The sequence below is a fragment of the Petromyzon marinus genome, chromosome 48 (genome assembly GCF_048934315.1).
Source record: "Petromyzon marinus isolate PM22_M1 ecotype Great Lakes invasive population chromosome 48, UKy_Petmar_22M1.pri1.0, whole genome shotgun sequence".
NCBI lineage: Eukaryota > Metazoa > Chordata > Hyperoartia > Petromyzontiformes > Petromyzontidae > Petromyzon > Petromyzon marinus.
This window is the reverse complement of record NC_133714.1, coordinates 5,671,539-5,688,460: the sequence shown is the minus strand read 5'-3', so window position 1 is coordinate 5,688,460 and position 16,922 is coordinate 5,671,539. Positions and strand designations below refer to the sequence as shown.

Here is a 16,922-nt window from a genome sequence, read left to right as displayed (position 1 = left end):
TCTGGCCATTAGCTGCATTTGGGGCGTTTTTACGGCGAGATGTCAACTCCCTCGCCTGGAAAACAGGAGGTCGTGGGTGCGATCCCGACCCTGACGTTGTATGTTGTATATTTGAATTCTGCGTCTCTCTATCTCTCTCTCCTTTCCCACGGTCGCGTAGATTTTTCTCCGGGTCCTCCGGTTTTCCCCTCCACATTTAGAATCAGCGTCACGCGTTTACGAGTATTTGGCTGCTTCTCGACATTTGCACGTGATGATAGATGCGCCACTTCCTTTGTCGAGCTATCATTTGTGACGGGCGGGTCACCTCCGGATAATATCGACGTACAAGCAAGCTCAGTGGGAACTCACCTGATGATATATATTTATAAAATAGTTTTTTTAGTTTTAGAGTCCGACAAGGGAGCATCTGCAAGAGATGCCCCGCGAGTTCGACTGTTGCCGGACGCCGGAGCAGACCTGACCTGACTCGACCTGCCCTGACCCGACCTGACCTCCCTCCCCAGGCTGGGCGGTGATAGAAATAAAAATTGCGAGCGGGGCTGGTGAGGCTGTCGGGGGTCTCGGTGGTGGTATGGGGGGCGAGGGGGCACGACAGGCGGCCCAGCAACTTCGGCCTCGGCTCTCTCGCAGCAGAGAGGGAGAGAAGGTGGACGGCAGCGGGGCGGGGCGGGCGGGCGGCATTGATTTCTGTTTCCGTAACAAGGGGCCGCGCGGAGTGCTTCGCTGTTTGGGTCAGTGGGTACGCGTGGATTAGTGGCGCCGACGCTTGCGGAATTTCTATTAGGGGGCGGGGGGGAGGAAGAGGAGCGGGGTGGGGGAATTGCTCAACCCCGTCAACGTTTTTGTTGTAGATTCAGCCAATCAAATCGGTTCATCGCGGCAGTTTAATGAGCGGCCCTGTCACTCGCCGGAATGTCACGCGCGTGGGAAATTAATACAGAGAAGAACTGTGCAGCGTAGAAATGTACTCGAGCGGTGGCGGCGGCGGTCGTTTAACAAGGCGAGAATTGGTTATCGTGAAAGTAAAGTCAAAATCCACCTCTCGCTTGTCGACGTTCCGGCGGGTTTGGCTGAATAACCAAAATCAATTGGCACATTTGCCCATGGCGTGACAACTTGATTTGATTGGCTGTGCGCCGGGTGGTGGAGGGTTATAGTTAAAACAAGCGCCGTGGTGGAGAAATGTTCCCTACCTCGCCTGCTATGCAGGAGGCCGTGGGTTCGATCTTGACCCGGATGCCTGCTGCTGTATATTCGGAGTTTGCACTTTCTTCCCGCGGTCACGTGGATTTTTCTCCGGGTCCTCCGGGTTTTTCCCTCCACGTTTACAATCAACGTCACGCGTTTTAGACTATTTTTGGTTGCTATAATCTTCCTCAAGATAAGCCACTTGGTTTGAGCTATCGATTTTAGGCCAGGCCGCTTTTAAAAGAGAGCTGTACGTAGCTCAGTGGGGCCTTACCTTGTAAAAAAAACGAAACAGATTCTAGTTTAGATCACTGGCGCCGGGCTAGCTACGATGGCGCAAGTGCGCGTCTGTCACTTGAAGGGTGGTGTACTCTGCTTTTGTTGAGCATCGCTGGAGAAAATATAGCGGTGATAATTACGCGCGTATAAATAATAATGAAAAATAATAATTATAAAACTCTTGCCTCCTCTCTCCCACGGACAGGTCCCAAGTGGAATTTACACCACAGCTGGGCACAAAAAAAAAAAAGAATAATTCACGAACAACAAACAACGAGTATATAATGCGCACACGTTTGACATTGGTTAGGGAAAGTAATTAGCGCATTGAGTTATTAAGAAGGGGGGGAGGGGGGCGGGGCGGGGGTTAGTCTTGCGACATAAATGGCTGATTAGAGAATTCGAGGCGAAATCACTTTAGCGGCGGCGTCCCATTTACAAATTAACAAACGTCGTCGTCGGCGTGACTGAATGAATGGGGCGGGCTAATGCCGCGGGTCAGGGCCAGTGCTCTCGCTACCCTTTGTGTGGAGGGGGGGGGGTGGGTGAGGACGGCTCGTTGGGTTTCTGGGCCTCTCTTGAAACGAGAGGCCCTCCTAAAAACGCGGTTTCACTTCCACCGTGGTCACCAATTGTCATCGTCAGCCGTGACCTATCAGCTGCTGAATGAAGAGCTTGAGTCACGCGGTCGACGTGTATGCATGTTGAACTTCTTTTGCGCCGTACGTAGCCCTGCTCAACATGCAGCTGCCGCGACCCTCACCAGGACAAGCGGATTGAGAAACGAATGAACGCACCCACATCATAGCCAACCGTGCTAATCGGAGGTTTCGGATTTACCCAGGGAAAGGCTCACCGAGTCTCAATGCTAACGTTTTAGCAACGGGATGTTTGGCCAATACCGCTTGCGTTGACGGGCACCCCATTATCTCGCGGCGCTTTCAGATCCGCTTCTGCGGCCGTCGGGAATGCTCTTCCTTCCGATATTAGGAAGCGACTGGAGAGATACGGACTTTTAAATCATCATCTGGAAGGCTTTACTGTTTTTTTCCAGGATTTTTCTGTTGCGTGTAGTCACTTTAAGATGTTTCTTGTTCATGTTTTTGTTTTGTTGCGGTCACACCCGAGTCAAGAGTCGCACGGCTCACAGGGTTATCTCCATATATATAAAAGGCAAAGTTGTGATTATGTGTGTCTGTTCAAAATGTTTAGCGTACTTCGCGACATGCAACAAACTGGAAATTTATCATGTGGGTACTTTTCAGACTGTACACCATGCAAACATTATGAAAATACACTTTTTTTTCTTCCAAATATACAGGTACCAGGGTCGAGATTGAACCCCTGACCTCCTGCACACCAGGCGAGCAAGATAAAATCACACCACCGTGGCGCCCCTTATATGAATAAAAGTAGATCAATTTTTATATAAAGCTTTCCTGACTGCAGGGATTCATATTCTTGGTTCTTTCGATAAAGTCACACCTGATGATGATTGCTTGTGTTACAGTCGAAACGTCGTGAGAATTTTATTGTTTCATATTTTTATTATTTTATTGTTTCCCTTCTACGTGACTTTACCGAAAGAACCAAAAAGTAGATAAGTTCAAATTGCACCGAGTGCATCAATTCCCAAGCTATGGCAGCTGTTAGTTGGGGGGGGGGGGGGGGGTCGGCGGGTGAATGAATCGGTTCACCTGGAAATTCGGCAAACAAACTCGTTTTGGGCAAAAGTGGCCGCGTCGTGGTTTATATACTCGCCGCAAAAACAACAACAACAACAGCAGCAGCTGCACGGTTTGGCATCGACAGTCCCATTTGTAACACCGATGTAAGTTTATAAATGGGGCACGGTTCCACGAAGGATTCTAACAACAAAAAGCAAAAGCAATTTGCAAGGCCAAACCGGATGGCGTTTGACACGTGTCCCTCCGAGCGATGACGCGCGGAAAAAAGGTTATCCTGGCGCTCCCTTTGCGATGTCTCTTATCTGACGGTGGCTTCTTATTTTCTCCGCACGGCTATCGTGAAGATTTAAAAAACATATTTCGATACAATGTGCAGAGAGGACGGGTTCCTCCACTCCAATCGCCGTCGCAAGCTGCCGAGAGGGCATGTCGAGTTGACGTACTCGATGTATGTACGTTCTTTGACATTTATTTCGCGCCATACAGAGCCAACCGTACTCGTTCGGAGGTGCGGAAGGGAGGGAGGGGGGAGAAGGACAACAAACTACACACAAAAGGCAGTTCTAAAGAAATGGGTTTTCAATTCCAAATTGAAGCAGGTGGGAACTCGAATGGCCAAGGATATTGACTCAGTTACGCAAAAGCGACCGCTGGTCACCAGAATGGGGGTGGCAAAACCAAAAAAAATCTAATCAGATAAAGTCTAGATTTGAAGTTTTCGTGACTGCAGGGATGCTGACATAGGAGGCAGTTCTCCCGCTGTATCTGTTCCCACCTGATGACGGTCGCTTGTGTAGCGATCGAAACGTCGTGATTTGATTTATTTTATTTTAAACCCACGTGACTTTACCGAAAGATTTATTTTATTTTAAACCCACGTGACTTTACCGAAAGAACCAAAGAGTATAAATCAGATAAAGGTACAGCGCTGAGCCGAATAGAAATCGGATAAAAAACAACTCCACCACACGAGAAATGAAAAACGAGGCACAAACACAAGTCAACGTTGGATAACAAATTGCCTGCAGCGTAAGTCGACTTATGTTGAGACTGGCCGTAGCACAGCTTTAAGAACTAAATTGCAGCCACGTTAAACTGATGGACAGGGGTGACTATTGCACGGATATGTCAACAGACACGGCTATATGACTGCAATTGCAAGTGAAGTTGTCAGAAGGAATTTAAAGCTCGGCATACAACTGTGACTTCGATGGTGTCCTCTCGCAGCAGTGAAACGGGACGCCGCGCCCTTTAAATTGTTGTCAGGTCTGCATCAGCGATCACTCGCTTCTGATGTTTGCCTTGGCTGGGAATCGAACTCAGGAGGTCACACCGGGGTCAAAGCTCAGTGTGCTAACCATTTTGCCACCGCTCCACACGCCGATCCCCGCGCAATGGGGCGGAACAGCTCAGCGATGCTCGCAGATTAAACCAAGGGGAGCTGTCTCAGTTTCTATGGCTGGAGGTTTGCTGCTTCGTATAAATATAGATTTTGAAATTCATGAATTCCCATCAAAGGTTCAGATATCACTGCACTGATGATTTTGTGCTGACCAAAAAAGTTTTTGTTTGTGTTGCTGACAAAATAAGTTTGTACTAAATTCCACGAAACCCCCATCAATCGGGCCAACGAAGCAGAAGTGGCCCCGATGATTTTTTTGGAAGTAGCTCTGTGATATCCGCTTCCGCCGGCTGGTGTTTAAAACGATGGCGGGGGGCAGGGGGAGCGGGGGGCAGGGGGGGGCAGGGGGGGGGCGGGGGGGCGCGATGCTCTGCGGGAGATTCGACCGGTTTCCTCGTGACGACGCGACGCCGGTGGGGGGAGGGGGGGGGGCGCGAGAAAACAAAAATAACACAAACGGTGAAAGCGGTGATTTTGTACGACAAGACGACCATCGCGATGCAGCAATGGGGGGGGGGGGGGGGGAGGGGGGGCGGGGGAGCCGAGTGGGGCCGTGGGTACCCCCCAAGTCGGGCCGTTTCGATTTCGTTCACCCCCCCCCCCCCAACGCGATTTCGCATCGGTGAACGATGGGACAATACGTACGTGCGTATGTTGAACTTCTTTTGCGCCCGACGCATCCAACCGTTGCTAATCGGAGGTGCGTCGTCGTGTGTAGCCAACTGCGCTAAGTACGAACCCACACCCCCTCCCCCCCCACCCCCGGCTTTGATCCTCCCCCACCGATGCCTTTCCGCTCAATTTCCAATCCCAGCCGCCACTCACACCACTACCCCAAAGAGACAACGATCCCCCGTGTAGCCTCAAGATAATGTCGGGGCAAGAGCTGTTAGCGAGTAGCACCTATGAAAGCCAGCATGGCACACAAGTGGGTTGGTGGACAGCACCACGCCCGACCGCCTTTGTCTCCCCCAGTGGCGATGTTTACACCCCGCACCAGGTACTAATTTGAGGCTGAGTCGACCTAGGGGAGGCCCAGGACCGGTTCAGATAATCGTCACCGGCGTTGGTGGCCGTGAGCGAGAATCGAACTCGGGGCGCAGGGGTTCATAGCGCAGCATAGCTCTAACCGCTGCGCCACCGCTCCGGACCACCTCCTCCACGCCTCTTTTAGTGCTTTTTCGTTGGTTCGGAAAAGGCGTGGTCGATAAAGAATCGCTCCGTCGGTCGTTCCGCCTTCTCCGCCACCTTCTGTCGGCGGGGCCACCGGGAGGCTTGGTCGGTGCCAGGGAGGCGTCGTTCATTCAAGCGTGAAAACGAACCGGCCACTTGCTGGATGGTAACTAAATAATTGTGCTCTGAAGGCTAATTGTGAGTTCGCCAATTCGTACGACGTCTCACGGGCACCTCTCTCCAGTCTAGAATCCCCCCCCCCCTCCTCCACCACCACCACCACGGCTCCCTACGATACGAAGTGATGCAATTTGCGTTTGCGTACATGCTTTACGAATCAAAACTGCGTTCCCCGAAGTGCTTAAATAGGTCCCAGCGTGGCCCGCAATCTTGAAATACTGCGGCATATTGCAAGCAGGAGGAATTAGATGATTTGGAAAATAAGAAAGATGTTTATTTAAATTTGCTTTGCTTCCCCCCCCACCTCCTCACCAATCTCCCGATTGAACGAGCGAACGATGCAATCAAATTCGGAATCTTTATTTGGCCTCGAGAAATCCGATTTGATACTCTGCGTCTAATTCATTAAGCGGCCTTGGTCGCATTGTGGGAATGGATGTTGTTGTGGCTGCTCCTTTCCTTGCTGCACCAGCAGGTTTGTTCATTTCGTAGCCTTGTATATTCATGTGCATGAACGATGCGTTATGGGTGTATTCCTTTGGAAGAGTCGTTTTTGCGGTTATTAACGAGTGTAAAATTTCCCCCACATTTGAGTGTAGGGGGTGACAGTGGGGTTTTTGTGGGGAGCGGTGGCTTAGCAATTAGCGCGCTACGCTATGGACCCGGATTCACGAGTTCGATTCCTGCTCGCGGCCACAACACCAGTGATGATTACAACACGGGACCTTTTTTTGCCAGAATAGTTTTACCCTTTCTGTCAATGAAACAGGTGTTAAGATGTTCAAACACCAAAATAGAAACCTTTTGCAAGGAAAAAAATGTCCCATGTTGTAGCTGCTCACCCCGAGCTATGAATGCCCTGATAGTGGCATGGTCTTTGTGCTGTTCGCCTTTTGGCGTTCTCTGGTCTGACGCGATATTCTTTGGGTCTTTTGGTAAAGTCACGTACAGTGAGGGAAAAAACGTATTTTGTCCCCTGCTGATTTTGTACGTTTGCCCACTGACAAAGAAATGATCAGACTATAATTTTAATGGTAGGTTTATTTGAACAGTGAGAGACAGAATAACAACAACAACAAAATCCAGGAAAACGCATGCCAAAAAGTGTTATAAATTGATTTGCATTTTAATGAGGGAAATAAGTATTTGACCCCTCTGCAAAACATGACTTAGTACTAGGTGGCAAAACCCTTGTTGGCAATCACAGAGGTCAGACGTTTCTTGTAGTTGGCTACCAGGTTTGCACACATCTCAGGAGGGATTTTGTCCCACTCCTTTTTGCAGATCTTCTCCAAGTCATTAAGGTTTCGAGGCTGACGTTTGGCAACTCGAACCTTCAGCTTCCTCCACAGATTTTCTATGGGATTAAGGTCTGGAGACACACACAGTGCACACACACAGCGCACACACACACACACAGTGCCGTGTGACACACACACAGTGCCGTGTGACACACACAGTGCAGTGTGACACACACACAATGCCGTGTGACACACACAGTGCACACACACACAGTGCCGTGTGACACACACACATAGTGCCGCTGAAATGCACTCGTCTCACGCACCTTGAACAAATCAATTTGGGGGGGGGGGGTCAATATTTTAAATCGCTAATTGAATAAGCTCGATTATGTCGCGTTTTAACAGCGATGTACAAAAGAAGACCCCTTTTTTACCCGTCTGCTCCCACAGGGGATTACAGCTGAGCGGGATTTTGTGTTTGTTCAAAGCTTGCCACATTCCGTCGTCGTCGTCATCATCATCATCGCCGCCGCCGCTCAGCAATATGAGTAACGTCGAGTGGGAATGACGAGACGAGGGGCAAAAACGACGACGAGACGTTCGTCATCGCTCCATCACGGATTACCGCGTCTCGCGACACGACGCTGGAATGAATATCTCCGCCGCAGCTACCCTGGCCTCTACATCGCCTGCCACAACCGAGACGCCCGCAATGCGCCCCCGGGTCTCGTCAAATCTGCCAAGCTAAGCGGGGCTTCGATCCTGCTCGTCGCTTGGATGGGGCGAACACTGCCAAGCGCAACGCGTAAGAAGGTTGTCACCTTGCCAGCAACATCATCCATAACAGAGGTTTTTTTTTGGGGGGGTGGGGTTAGATGGCGTAAATATGTAGATGTGTCGTTAAGCCAGCCGCCACCTGACACAGCCAACCAGTAAGGGTTGTCACGTAAACAGAACGTGGCCAATTCGTGACTAGTACAGCAACACCGGTGTGTCGTTGAGCCAAGCCACAACATTTACAAACTGAGTGCGACGTTTCGCCAGTAATTACAACCACCATCATCAGGCGACAGCCACAAATGTGGCTGTCGCCTCTGGCACCTACGAAGGGCGACGAGGGCTGTGCGTCTGGAAACGTAACCAGGGCGATCTAACCCTTCCCCACCCCCCCCCCCCCCCCAAAAAAAAAAAACCCAACTCGATTAATGTTGCCACTTTTACTGCGGCCCTTCGCGCCGGGCGGCACAGGGCATCTCGAGAAGAGCCATTCTCGTACCGTCCCCTCGAGACCGCCATCACCCCGAGCGCTCCAGCGCAACGTCTAAGTAACCTGCGCGTTCCGCACGACATCCAGCAGTGGATCGGCACGTGCCCGCCGCTGCCAACGTTCTCGGGCGGGCAGCCGTGGCACCCCCGAAGGCCAACTGGCCGTGGCTCGTCTCCGTCCGCGCAAGGCTTCATCCAGCAGTGGATAGACCACGGCCGGTGGTTAACTGTGACCACGACGACAATGACCTAATCGCATCACCCACCGCCGTCGCGCGTCTGCCCGCGTCTGCTGCCCGCTGCCCCCGCGACCCTCGACCCCAACCACCGCGCCTCGCCGCTGTGATGCCACCTGCTGCTCTGGCGCGTGCTGCCACTGCGCTTCACCGCATCTGAGCGCGCGTGCGCGTGCCTGCGTGCGCGTGCCTGCGTGCGCGCGCCTGCGTGCGCGTGCCTGCGTGCGCGTGCCTGCGTGCGCGTGCGTACGTGGCGGTGGGCGGCGGTGACGCCGTGGTTAGCGCGCTGCGCTGCGGGACCGGCGAGCCGAGTTCGATTCCCCACCCACGGCCCAACATGGGCGGCGAATTGTGCGGAGCCGCTCCTGGACCTCCCGTGAGTAGACTCGGCCTTGAATGGGTACCTGGTGCGGTGTGTGTGAACATCAGCGCCTGCCACACAATGCCGGAGCAGGCCACACCACCCCACTCGTGTGCACCGCGATGGCCATCGTAGGTGCTCGCTAATGGCACTTTTCCCCAACAGTCTATGTGGGCCATGCGGGGGATCTTTGACTTTGTGTACGCGTGTCCGTGCGTGCATGCGGAGACTCGCAGCATCCTCCGCCCCCCCCCCCCCCCACCCCCAAAAACACATTGCATCGGTAAAAAGCTGAACACGTTTGTCAATAACACTGTGTAGCCTTCAAATAATAAGTGGACAATCGGTGACATTTCAGACAGTGGACCTCTTTCATGGCCAATGTAGACGAGTCGCTTGCCAGAAGCATCGCAAGTGGCATCCTTTCCCTTTAAAGGCCCCGCACGTGATGTTATTGTTGACCAACGTGTGGAGTTGTTGTTGTTGCTGTTGTTGTTGTTTTGTTTACTGAGCTTGCGCACCAATGCCACCCGGGGCAGCTGCGGCGGCGACACCAGCAGCAGTAGCAACAAATTGTGTCATTATATCGGCGTTCGCTCAGCGCCAAAGATTAAACGGGCACCCACCGCCACCCACCCCCACCCACCCCCATCCACCCACCCACCCGCCGCCGCCGCCCCCTCCAGCATCTCGCGAGCATCTGCGTTGGCATGCCCGCCCGCGTCTCGAACGAAGCAACGTTGTGCCATCCTCGTTAACCCGGATTCGCGGTCGGATAAATAATATAACACTATGTAACGCGACTTTTTTTTGTTCCTGGGTAGTAAGTGTTGTTGCTTATGCCTCAAAAGTGTTGTTGCTTATGCCTCAAAAGTACAGAAAATGGCTATTATTCACCCACAAACTGTGATTTTGTGACCGGGACTTTACGTGAAGGAAAGCCACAAATTCACACCACGTTTTCTCATTGAAAATAGGCACATTTCAAAATATCACTGTCCTGGTCACAAAAGCAAAGTTTGTGGGGAATAATAGCCATTTTCTGTTACTTTTGAGGCATAAGCAATTCCACTTTGCCCGGGTATGTCGGGAGAGATTTCGGCCGACCCGGCCCTTGGGGTCATCGTCAGCATCGTCGTCATCCATGGTCAATCTACTGTTGGATGACAAGTCAAAGGGATTTCCTGCTCAAATAAGCATCGAGGCGTTGGTTGCTAATCACATGGTTACAGCCCTGAGACAGTGGTATATACAGTATTCCACATTTCTATGGCATGGGTGGACATATCCATAGGACAAGTACTCTTGGCTCCCCACAAAGTGGTACTGCCCTTGCTTTACCGACCGTAGAGGGATAATGGGCCAAGTCAACCAGCCCCCCAGGATTTGAACTAGCAACCTTCCTTGACCACGATGGAGATGTTAACTACCTCGCCTGATTTACAGGAAGTCGTGAGTTCGATCCCGACTCTGATGCCTGTATATTTAGAGTGTGCGTGTTCTCTCTCCTCGTGGTCGTTTGGATTTTTTTGTCAGGCACCACCGGTGTTTCGCACCACATTTAGAATCAACATCGCGCTTTCAGAGTGTTCAGCCGCTTCGAGAATTTCCACGTGATGTTAAGCCACTTCGTTGAGCTCTCATTGTATGACCAGGCCGCTTCTGTTAAAGAGCTACATCGCTTAGTTGAGCCTTACAATCTAAAAAAAAAACACATTTTAGTTTAATAATTTATCCACGGGCCACCATCCCTCCTATCCGTGACTCCATGCTGCCCAAGCCTACATTCCCCCGTCGGAACAATTTTGGATGTGATGGCTCTGAACCTTGTGTTGCGATCGTCAAACTCCACCGTGCGCATTCCCCGTCCCCGTCACTCTCGCTATCGTTTCCCGACGTCGCTTCGTTTGCCGGGCCGCTCCTTGCCGGAAGCTCGCGGGGGAGACCGTCGGCCGGCCTTGAAATGCCAAAGCGTGGCACAGTGATGACATTTAAATCGAGCATTAAAAATACATCAGTGAGGCGCTGAGAAGCGACTGCCTCATTCACTTCGCAGAGGGGAGAGGAAGAAAATAAATAATTTGGCGAAAATAAATAATGGATGCACAAACAAGTGAGTGAACAAAACCGTCCTTTGCAAAGAGGTGGGAGGGGGGAGGAGGGGGGAGGGCCGGAAGAATAACATTTATTACAGAAAGGGAAGCACATATTTAAAATATCCCACTGGAATTGTTTCTGCAAACGCGCATACTGTGTATGTTGAACTTCCATCGCACCGTACGTCGCCAATCAGGATAATCAGAGGTGCGGCGGAAGGACGATAAACTAAAACGCGCGCACACACACAAAACAGTTGTAAAGAAATCAGCGCTGATGTTTTACACACCGCACCATTTATTACTCATTGAAGGACGAGTCCCACCTGACTTAGATGGAGACTCTTACAAGCTGGCCAAGTGGCTCAGCAGTTGAGCGAGCTGCTCCCAATCGGAAAGCTTGAGGGTTCAAATCCTGTTTGGGGAGAGTGGGGGGTGGGGGGTGGGGGGTGGGGGGTGGGGGGAGGGTTCACTGACTCAACCCACCATCATCCCATCAGGGTCGATAAAATAGCAAATGTGTAAGTTGTCTTATTTATCCAGGAGAGCCCAGGCTGAGTCGTGGGACTCTTCATCAGAAAAGGGGGCCGTGCATTGGGCTTTTTGATTTCAAAGTAGCTCTGAGCCAATGAATGACGATTGTTTATACAAGTGTGTGGGAGGAAATCGTAGAACCCTTACTTGAGGGGGAAACACTCTACCCCCCCCCCTCCTCCTCCTCCTCCCCAGTACAGATGAAAACAGACGGCGATTAGTCCACTTTGTGGACCGCCTTATCCTAGGGCGAGCCAGGGTATGGCACCTTGAGGCCCACGGGAAGGGAATTCCGCAGCAGTTGTGCGATCCAACTGACCATCGCTGCTGCCACCGCAGTGCTGGATTACTGCCTTCCACTTCGTGGGGAACCCATCTGTGATCGTCCATTGGATAAACCTGCCCCTGCCGTGTGAATGTAGAATTTCCACCGCTGCCTCAGGGGCTGGAAACGGGATGCGAGCAGGAAATAACTCGGACTTGTGTTCTTTCAAACAAAGACAAATATCCTCCGTATAGCCTTAACATACCGTTGGGGCAAGTGCCGTTAGCGAGCACCTATGAAGGCCGGCACGGCACACGAGGTGGTGGGTGGGCAGCACCACGCGCTCGGCCGCCTTTGTCTTCCAAGTGGCGATGTTTACACACCGCAACATGGTACTAATTTGAGTTCAGAAATCATTACTGGTGACCAGCTACAACATGGGACCTTTTTTTGCCAAGTAGCAAAATATGGGGAAAATAATCATTCGTTTTACTCTTTCTTGGCAAAAAAAAACATGTTGTGTTAAGATGTCCATACACCGAATATAAACATTTTGCAATGAATCATGTCTGCATTATCCACACGTACTTGTGGCGAACATGCAAACGAATATGCTCTGATAATATATGGCATTCATATTCTTGTTTTTTTCGGTAAAGACATCACGTAGAAGGGAAACAATACAATAATAAAAATATAAAACAATACAATTCTCACGAAGTTTCGACTGCAACACAAGCAATCATCATCAGGTGTGGTTTTCACACGACGTTTCGACTGCGACACAAGCAATCATCATCAGTCGAAACGTCGTGAGGATTTTATTGTTTTATATTTTTATTATTTTATTGTTTCCCTTCTACGTGACTTTACCGAAAGAACCAAGAATGTGGATCCCTGCAGTCACGAAAGCTTTAAATAAAAAAAATGTATGGCATTGTCTTTGAAACTGATTGGTCTACACCAGAGACAGCCTTCTTTGGGGCTTAGTCTCAACAGTGTCAAACCAAATCTTGACTTAAAGCTTTCGTGACTGCAGGAATTAATATTCTTTGGGTCTTTCGTTAAAGTCACGTAGATAGGTTTAAAGAAAATAACAAAGCATTATTTTAAAAAAAACTACGACGTTTCGATCGCAACACAAGCGTTCGTCATCAGAAAAAAAACGAATGCTTGTGTTGCGATCGAAACGTCGTAGATTATGTATTATTTTGTATTTCCTTTGAATCTATCTACAGTAAGGGAAAAAAGTATTTGATCCCCTGCTGATTTTGTACGTTTGCCCACTGACGAAGAAATGATCAGTCTATAATTTTAATGGTTGTTATTACTGGCGAAACGTCGCACTCAGTTTGTAAATATTGTGGCTTGGCTCTCCGACACACCGGTGTTGCTGTACTCGTGACGAATTGGCCACGTTCTGTTTACGTGACAACCCTTACTAGTTGGCTGTGTCGGGTGGCGGCTGGCGTAACGACACATCTACATATTTACGCGATCTAACCCCACCCCCCCCCCCAAAAAAAAAAAACCTCTGCTATGGATGATATTGCTGGCAAGGTGACAACCTTCTTACGCGTTGCGCTTGGCGGTGGTCGCCCCATCCAAGCGACGAACAGGATCGAAGCCCCGCTTAGCTTGGAAGATTTGACGAGACCCGGGGGCGCATTGCAGGCGTCTCGGTCGTGGCAGGCGATGTAGAGGCCAGGGTAGCTGCGGCGGAGATATTCATTCCAGCGTCGTGTCGCGAGACGCGGTAATCCGTGATGGAGTGATGACGAACGTCTCGTCGTCGTTTTTGCCCCTCGTCTCGTCATTCCCACTCGACGTTACTCATATTGCTGAGCGGCGGCAGCGATGATGATGATGACGACGACGACGGAATGTGGCAAGCTTTGAACAAACACAAAATCCCGCTCAGCTGTAATCCCCTGTGGGAGCAGATTGGTAAATAAGGGGTCTTCTTTTATACAGTACATCGCTGTTAATACGCGACATAATCGAGCTTTTTCAATTAGCGATTGGTGCGTGAGACGGGTGCATTTCAGCACCACTACATTTACAGAGGCGGCACTGTGTGTGTATCACACTGCACTGTGTGTGTGTCACACGGCACTGTGTGTGTGTGCACTGTGTATGTGTGTGTACTGTGTGTGTGTCACAGTGCACTGTGTGTGTGTCACACGGCACTGTGTGTGTGCCACACGGCACTGTGTGTGTGTATCACACGGCACTGTGTGTGTGTATCACACGGCACTGTGTGTGTGTGTGCCACACGGCACTGTGTGTGTGTGTATCACACGGCACTGTGTGTGTGTGTCACACGGCACTGTGTGTTTGTGTCACACGGCACTGTGTGTTTGTGTCACACGGCACTGTGTGTTTGTGTCACACGGCACTGTGTGTTTGTGTGTGTCACACGGAACTGTGTGTGTGCACTGTGTATGTGTGTGTACTGTGTGTGTGTGTGTCACAGTGCACTGTGTGTGTGTGTCACACGGCACTGTGTGTTTGTGTGTGTCACACGGCACTGTGTTTGTGTGTGTCACACGGCACTGTGTTTGTGTGTCACACGGCACTGTGTTTGTGTGTCACACGGCACTGTGTGTGTGTGCACTGTGTGTGTGTCACACTGCACTGTGTGTGTGTCACACAGCACTGTGTGTGTGTGTCACACGGCACTGTGTGTGTGCGTGTGTGTCACACGGCACTGTGTGTGTGTGTCACACGGCACTGTGTGTGTGTGTCACACGGCACTGTGTGTGTGCACTGTGTGTGTGTATCACACTGCACTGTGTGTGTGTGTGCACTGTGTGTGTGTCACACTGCACTGTGTGTGTGTGCACTGTGTGTGTGTCACAGTGCACTGTGTGTGTGTCACAGTGCACTGTGTGTGTGTCACACGGCACTGTGTGTGTGTCACACGGCACTGTGTGTGTGTGTCACACGGCACTGTGTGTGTGTGTGTCACACGGCACTGTGTGTGTGTCACACGGCACTGTGTGTGTGCACTGTGTGTGTGTCACAGTGCACTGTGTGTGTGTGTCACACGGCACTGTGTGTGTGTATCACACGGCACTGTGTGTGTGTGTGCCACACGGCACTGTGTGTGTGTGTATCACACGGCACTGTGTGTTTGTGTGTGTGTCACACGGCACTGTGTGTGTGTCACACGGCACTGTGTGTGTGTCACACGGCACTGTGTGTGTGTCACACGGCACTGTGTGTTTGTGAGACATTCTACAGCAGCAGTACTGCGTGTGACACAAAAGACAAAGACAAATATCGCCCGTATAGCCTGTAACAAACTATTGGGGCAAGTGCTGTTGGCGAGCATCTATGAAGGCCGGAACAGCACACGGGGGGGAGGGGGTGGCCAGCACCACGCCCGGCCGCCTTTGTCTCCAAAGTTGCAATGTTTACACACCGCACCAAGGTACTCATTTGAGGCTGAGTCGACCTAGGGGAGGCCGAGGACGGGTTCAGATTACCCGTCACTGGTGTTGGCCGTGAGCGGGAATCCAACCCGAGTGGCCGGGTCCGTGGCGCAGCGTAGCGCTAACCACTACACTACCGGCTCACCGCACACAGCACTGTGTGTGCCTGGCTCACGTTCGCAGCATCAGCAGCAGCAGCGGCGGCGGCATGAATGCGCATGGCCTGGCTGCGAGATTATTTACAGAATGTGAGAACGTTCCTGAGAGGAGCCGAGCTCTCGTCCAGATGATTGCAGTTCGATGTTTTTGACATTAAGCTTTGGTGGGGGGCGAGAGGGGCGGTGGGGGGCCTGGGGGGGGCGGGGGGGGGTCCGTGAGTAAAATTGACGACGATGACAATGTGATCGTTCAGTCCCCTCTGGGGTAAAGCCATGAAAAAATCACAACAACGCATGACAAATGAGCATCATTTACCAAAGGTTAAGTTGTGTTAAATGACAGCCTGACATTTATGAGAGGGGGGAGGGGGGGCAGGGAGGGGGTTCTTTGTTTATTTGACGAATTGTTCTCGTGGTGTCACTCGCTAAGCCGGTGATGGCAGAGACCGACCCAGGTGTGTGTGTGTGCGCGTGCGCGCAGATTGATATTTTTAGTCGTGGTTTTGGCACAGTAGGGGGCACAGGTGGTGCATCAGCCAGTCATCTCAGTCATCTCAGGCCGTCGACCCGTGGCGCTTGGGTCTGCCCCCGTGACTTCCTGCCAGCGGGCGATCGACACTTCACGTAGGCCTCAAGGTGCACATGGCCTGGCACAAGCGTCGTGATGACGTCACCGCCACTTAGTGGCGAATGGCGGTTGTTGTTGTTGTTGCAGATTGATATCATTCGTTTTTTTATATTTCAGCGAATCGTTTAACTTTGAGTGATATCAATAACCGATTGATTCAATCTAAGTTTAACCGGTTATTGATATCAATCGATTATTGATACTAATTGATTATTGATGTAAATATATTATTGATCGATAATCGAGAACCGCATTGGAGTATGTCGAGAAGTTATTCACGCGCACAAACACGCAGATTGATTTCGGCAACTGGAGCGTGATATGATCAATAAATAATCTATTGATATCAATAATCAATAAATATTAATATTAATAATAATCCATTGATATCAATCATCAATAATTATTGGTTGCGATAATCAATAATGATTGATGTTAATCATTTATTTATATCAATCGATTATCGATATCAATCTATTAGTGATATCAATAATCGGTTATTATTGATTTCTGAGGATCTTTCAATTTCACATCAATGGGTTATTGATAGCAATCGATTACTGCTATCAATCCGATATTGATATCAATCGGTTGTTAATACAAATCGATTATTGATATCAATCGTTGATTGGTTATCAATCATCGGTTATTATTGATTTCTGTTAATCGTGTGTGCCGGATGTTATTATTGTTGTTGTTAATCGCCCGCGCAGATGAATTTTGTTTTCAATTTCCCCGCGAAAGGGGTTCATCCTTCGGTGGGCCTTACGACGCTGAAATATTA

General features: G+C 50.4%; 1 protein-coding gene and 1 long non-coding RNA gene across 5 annotated transcripts in view; one reads left to right on the top strand and one right to left on the bottom strand.

Moving 5' to 3' along the window:
* Positions 1–16,922, top strand: part of LOC116952799 (IQ motif and SEC7 domain-containing protein 1-like) — a 519,292-nt gene that overhangs the window by 66,062 nt on the left and 436,308 nt on the right. The gene's annotated exons all lie outside the window — the stretch shown is intronic.
* The window catches only part of LOC142931078 (uncharacterized), a 47,992-nt gene continuing 42,424 nt past the window's right edge, over positions 11,355–16,922 (bottom strand). The window contains exons 2-3 of the long non-coding RNA XR_012947085.1: positions 13,492–13,846; positions 11,355–11,531 (exon numbers count right to left, since the gene is read on the bottom strand). This is a non-coding gene — a long non-coding RNA (uncharacterized LOC142931078). The remainder of the gene's footprint in view (positions 11,532–13,491; positions 13,847–16,922) is intronic.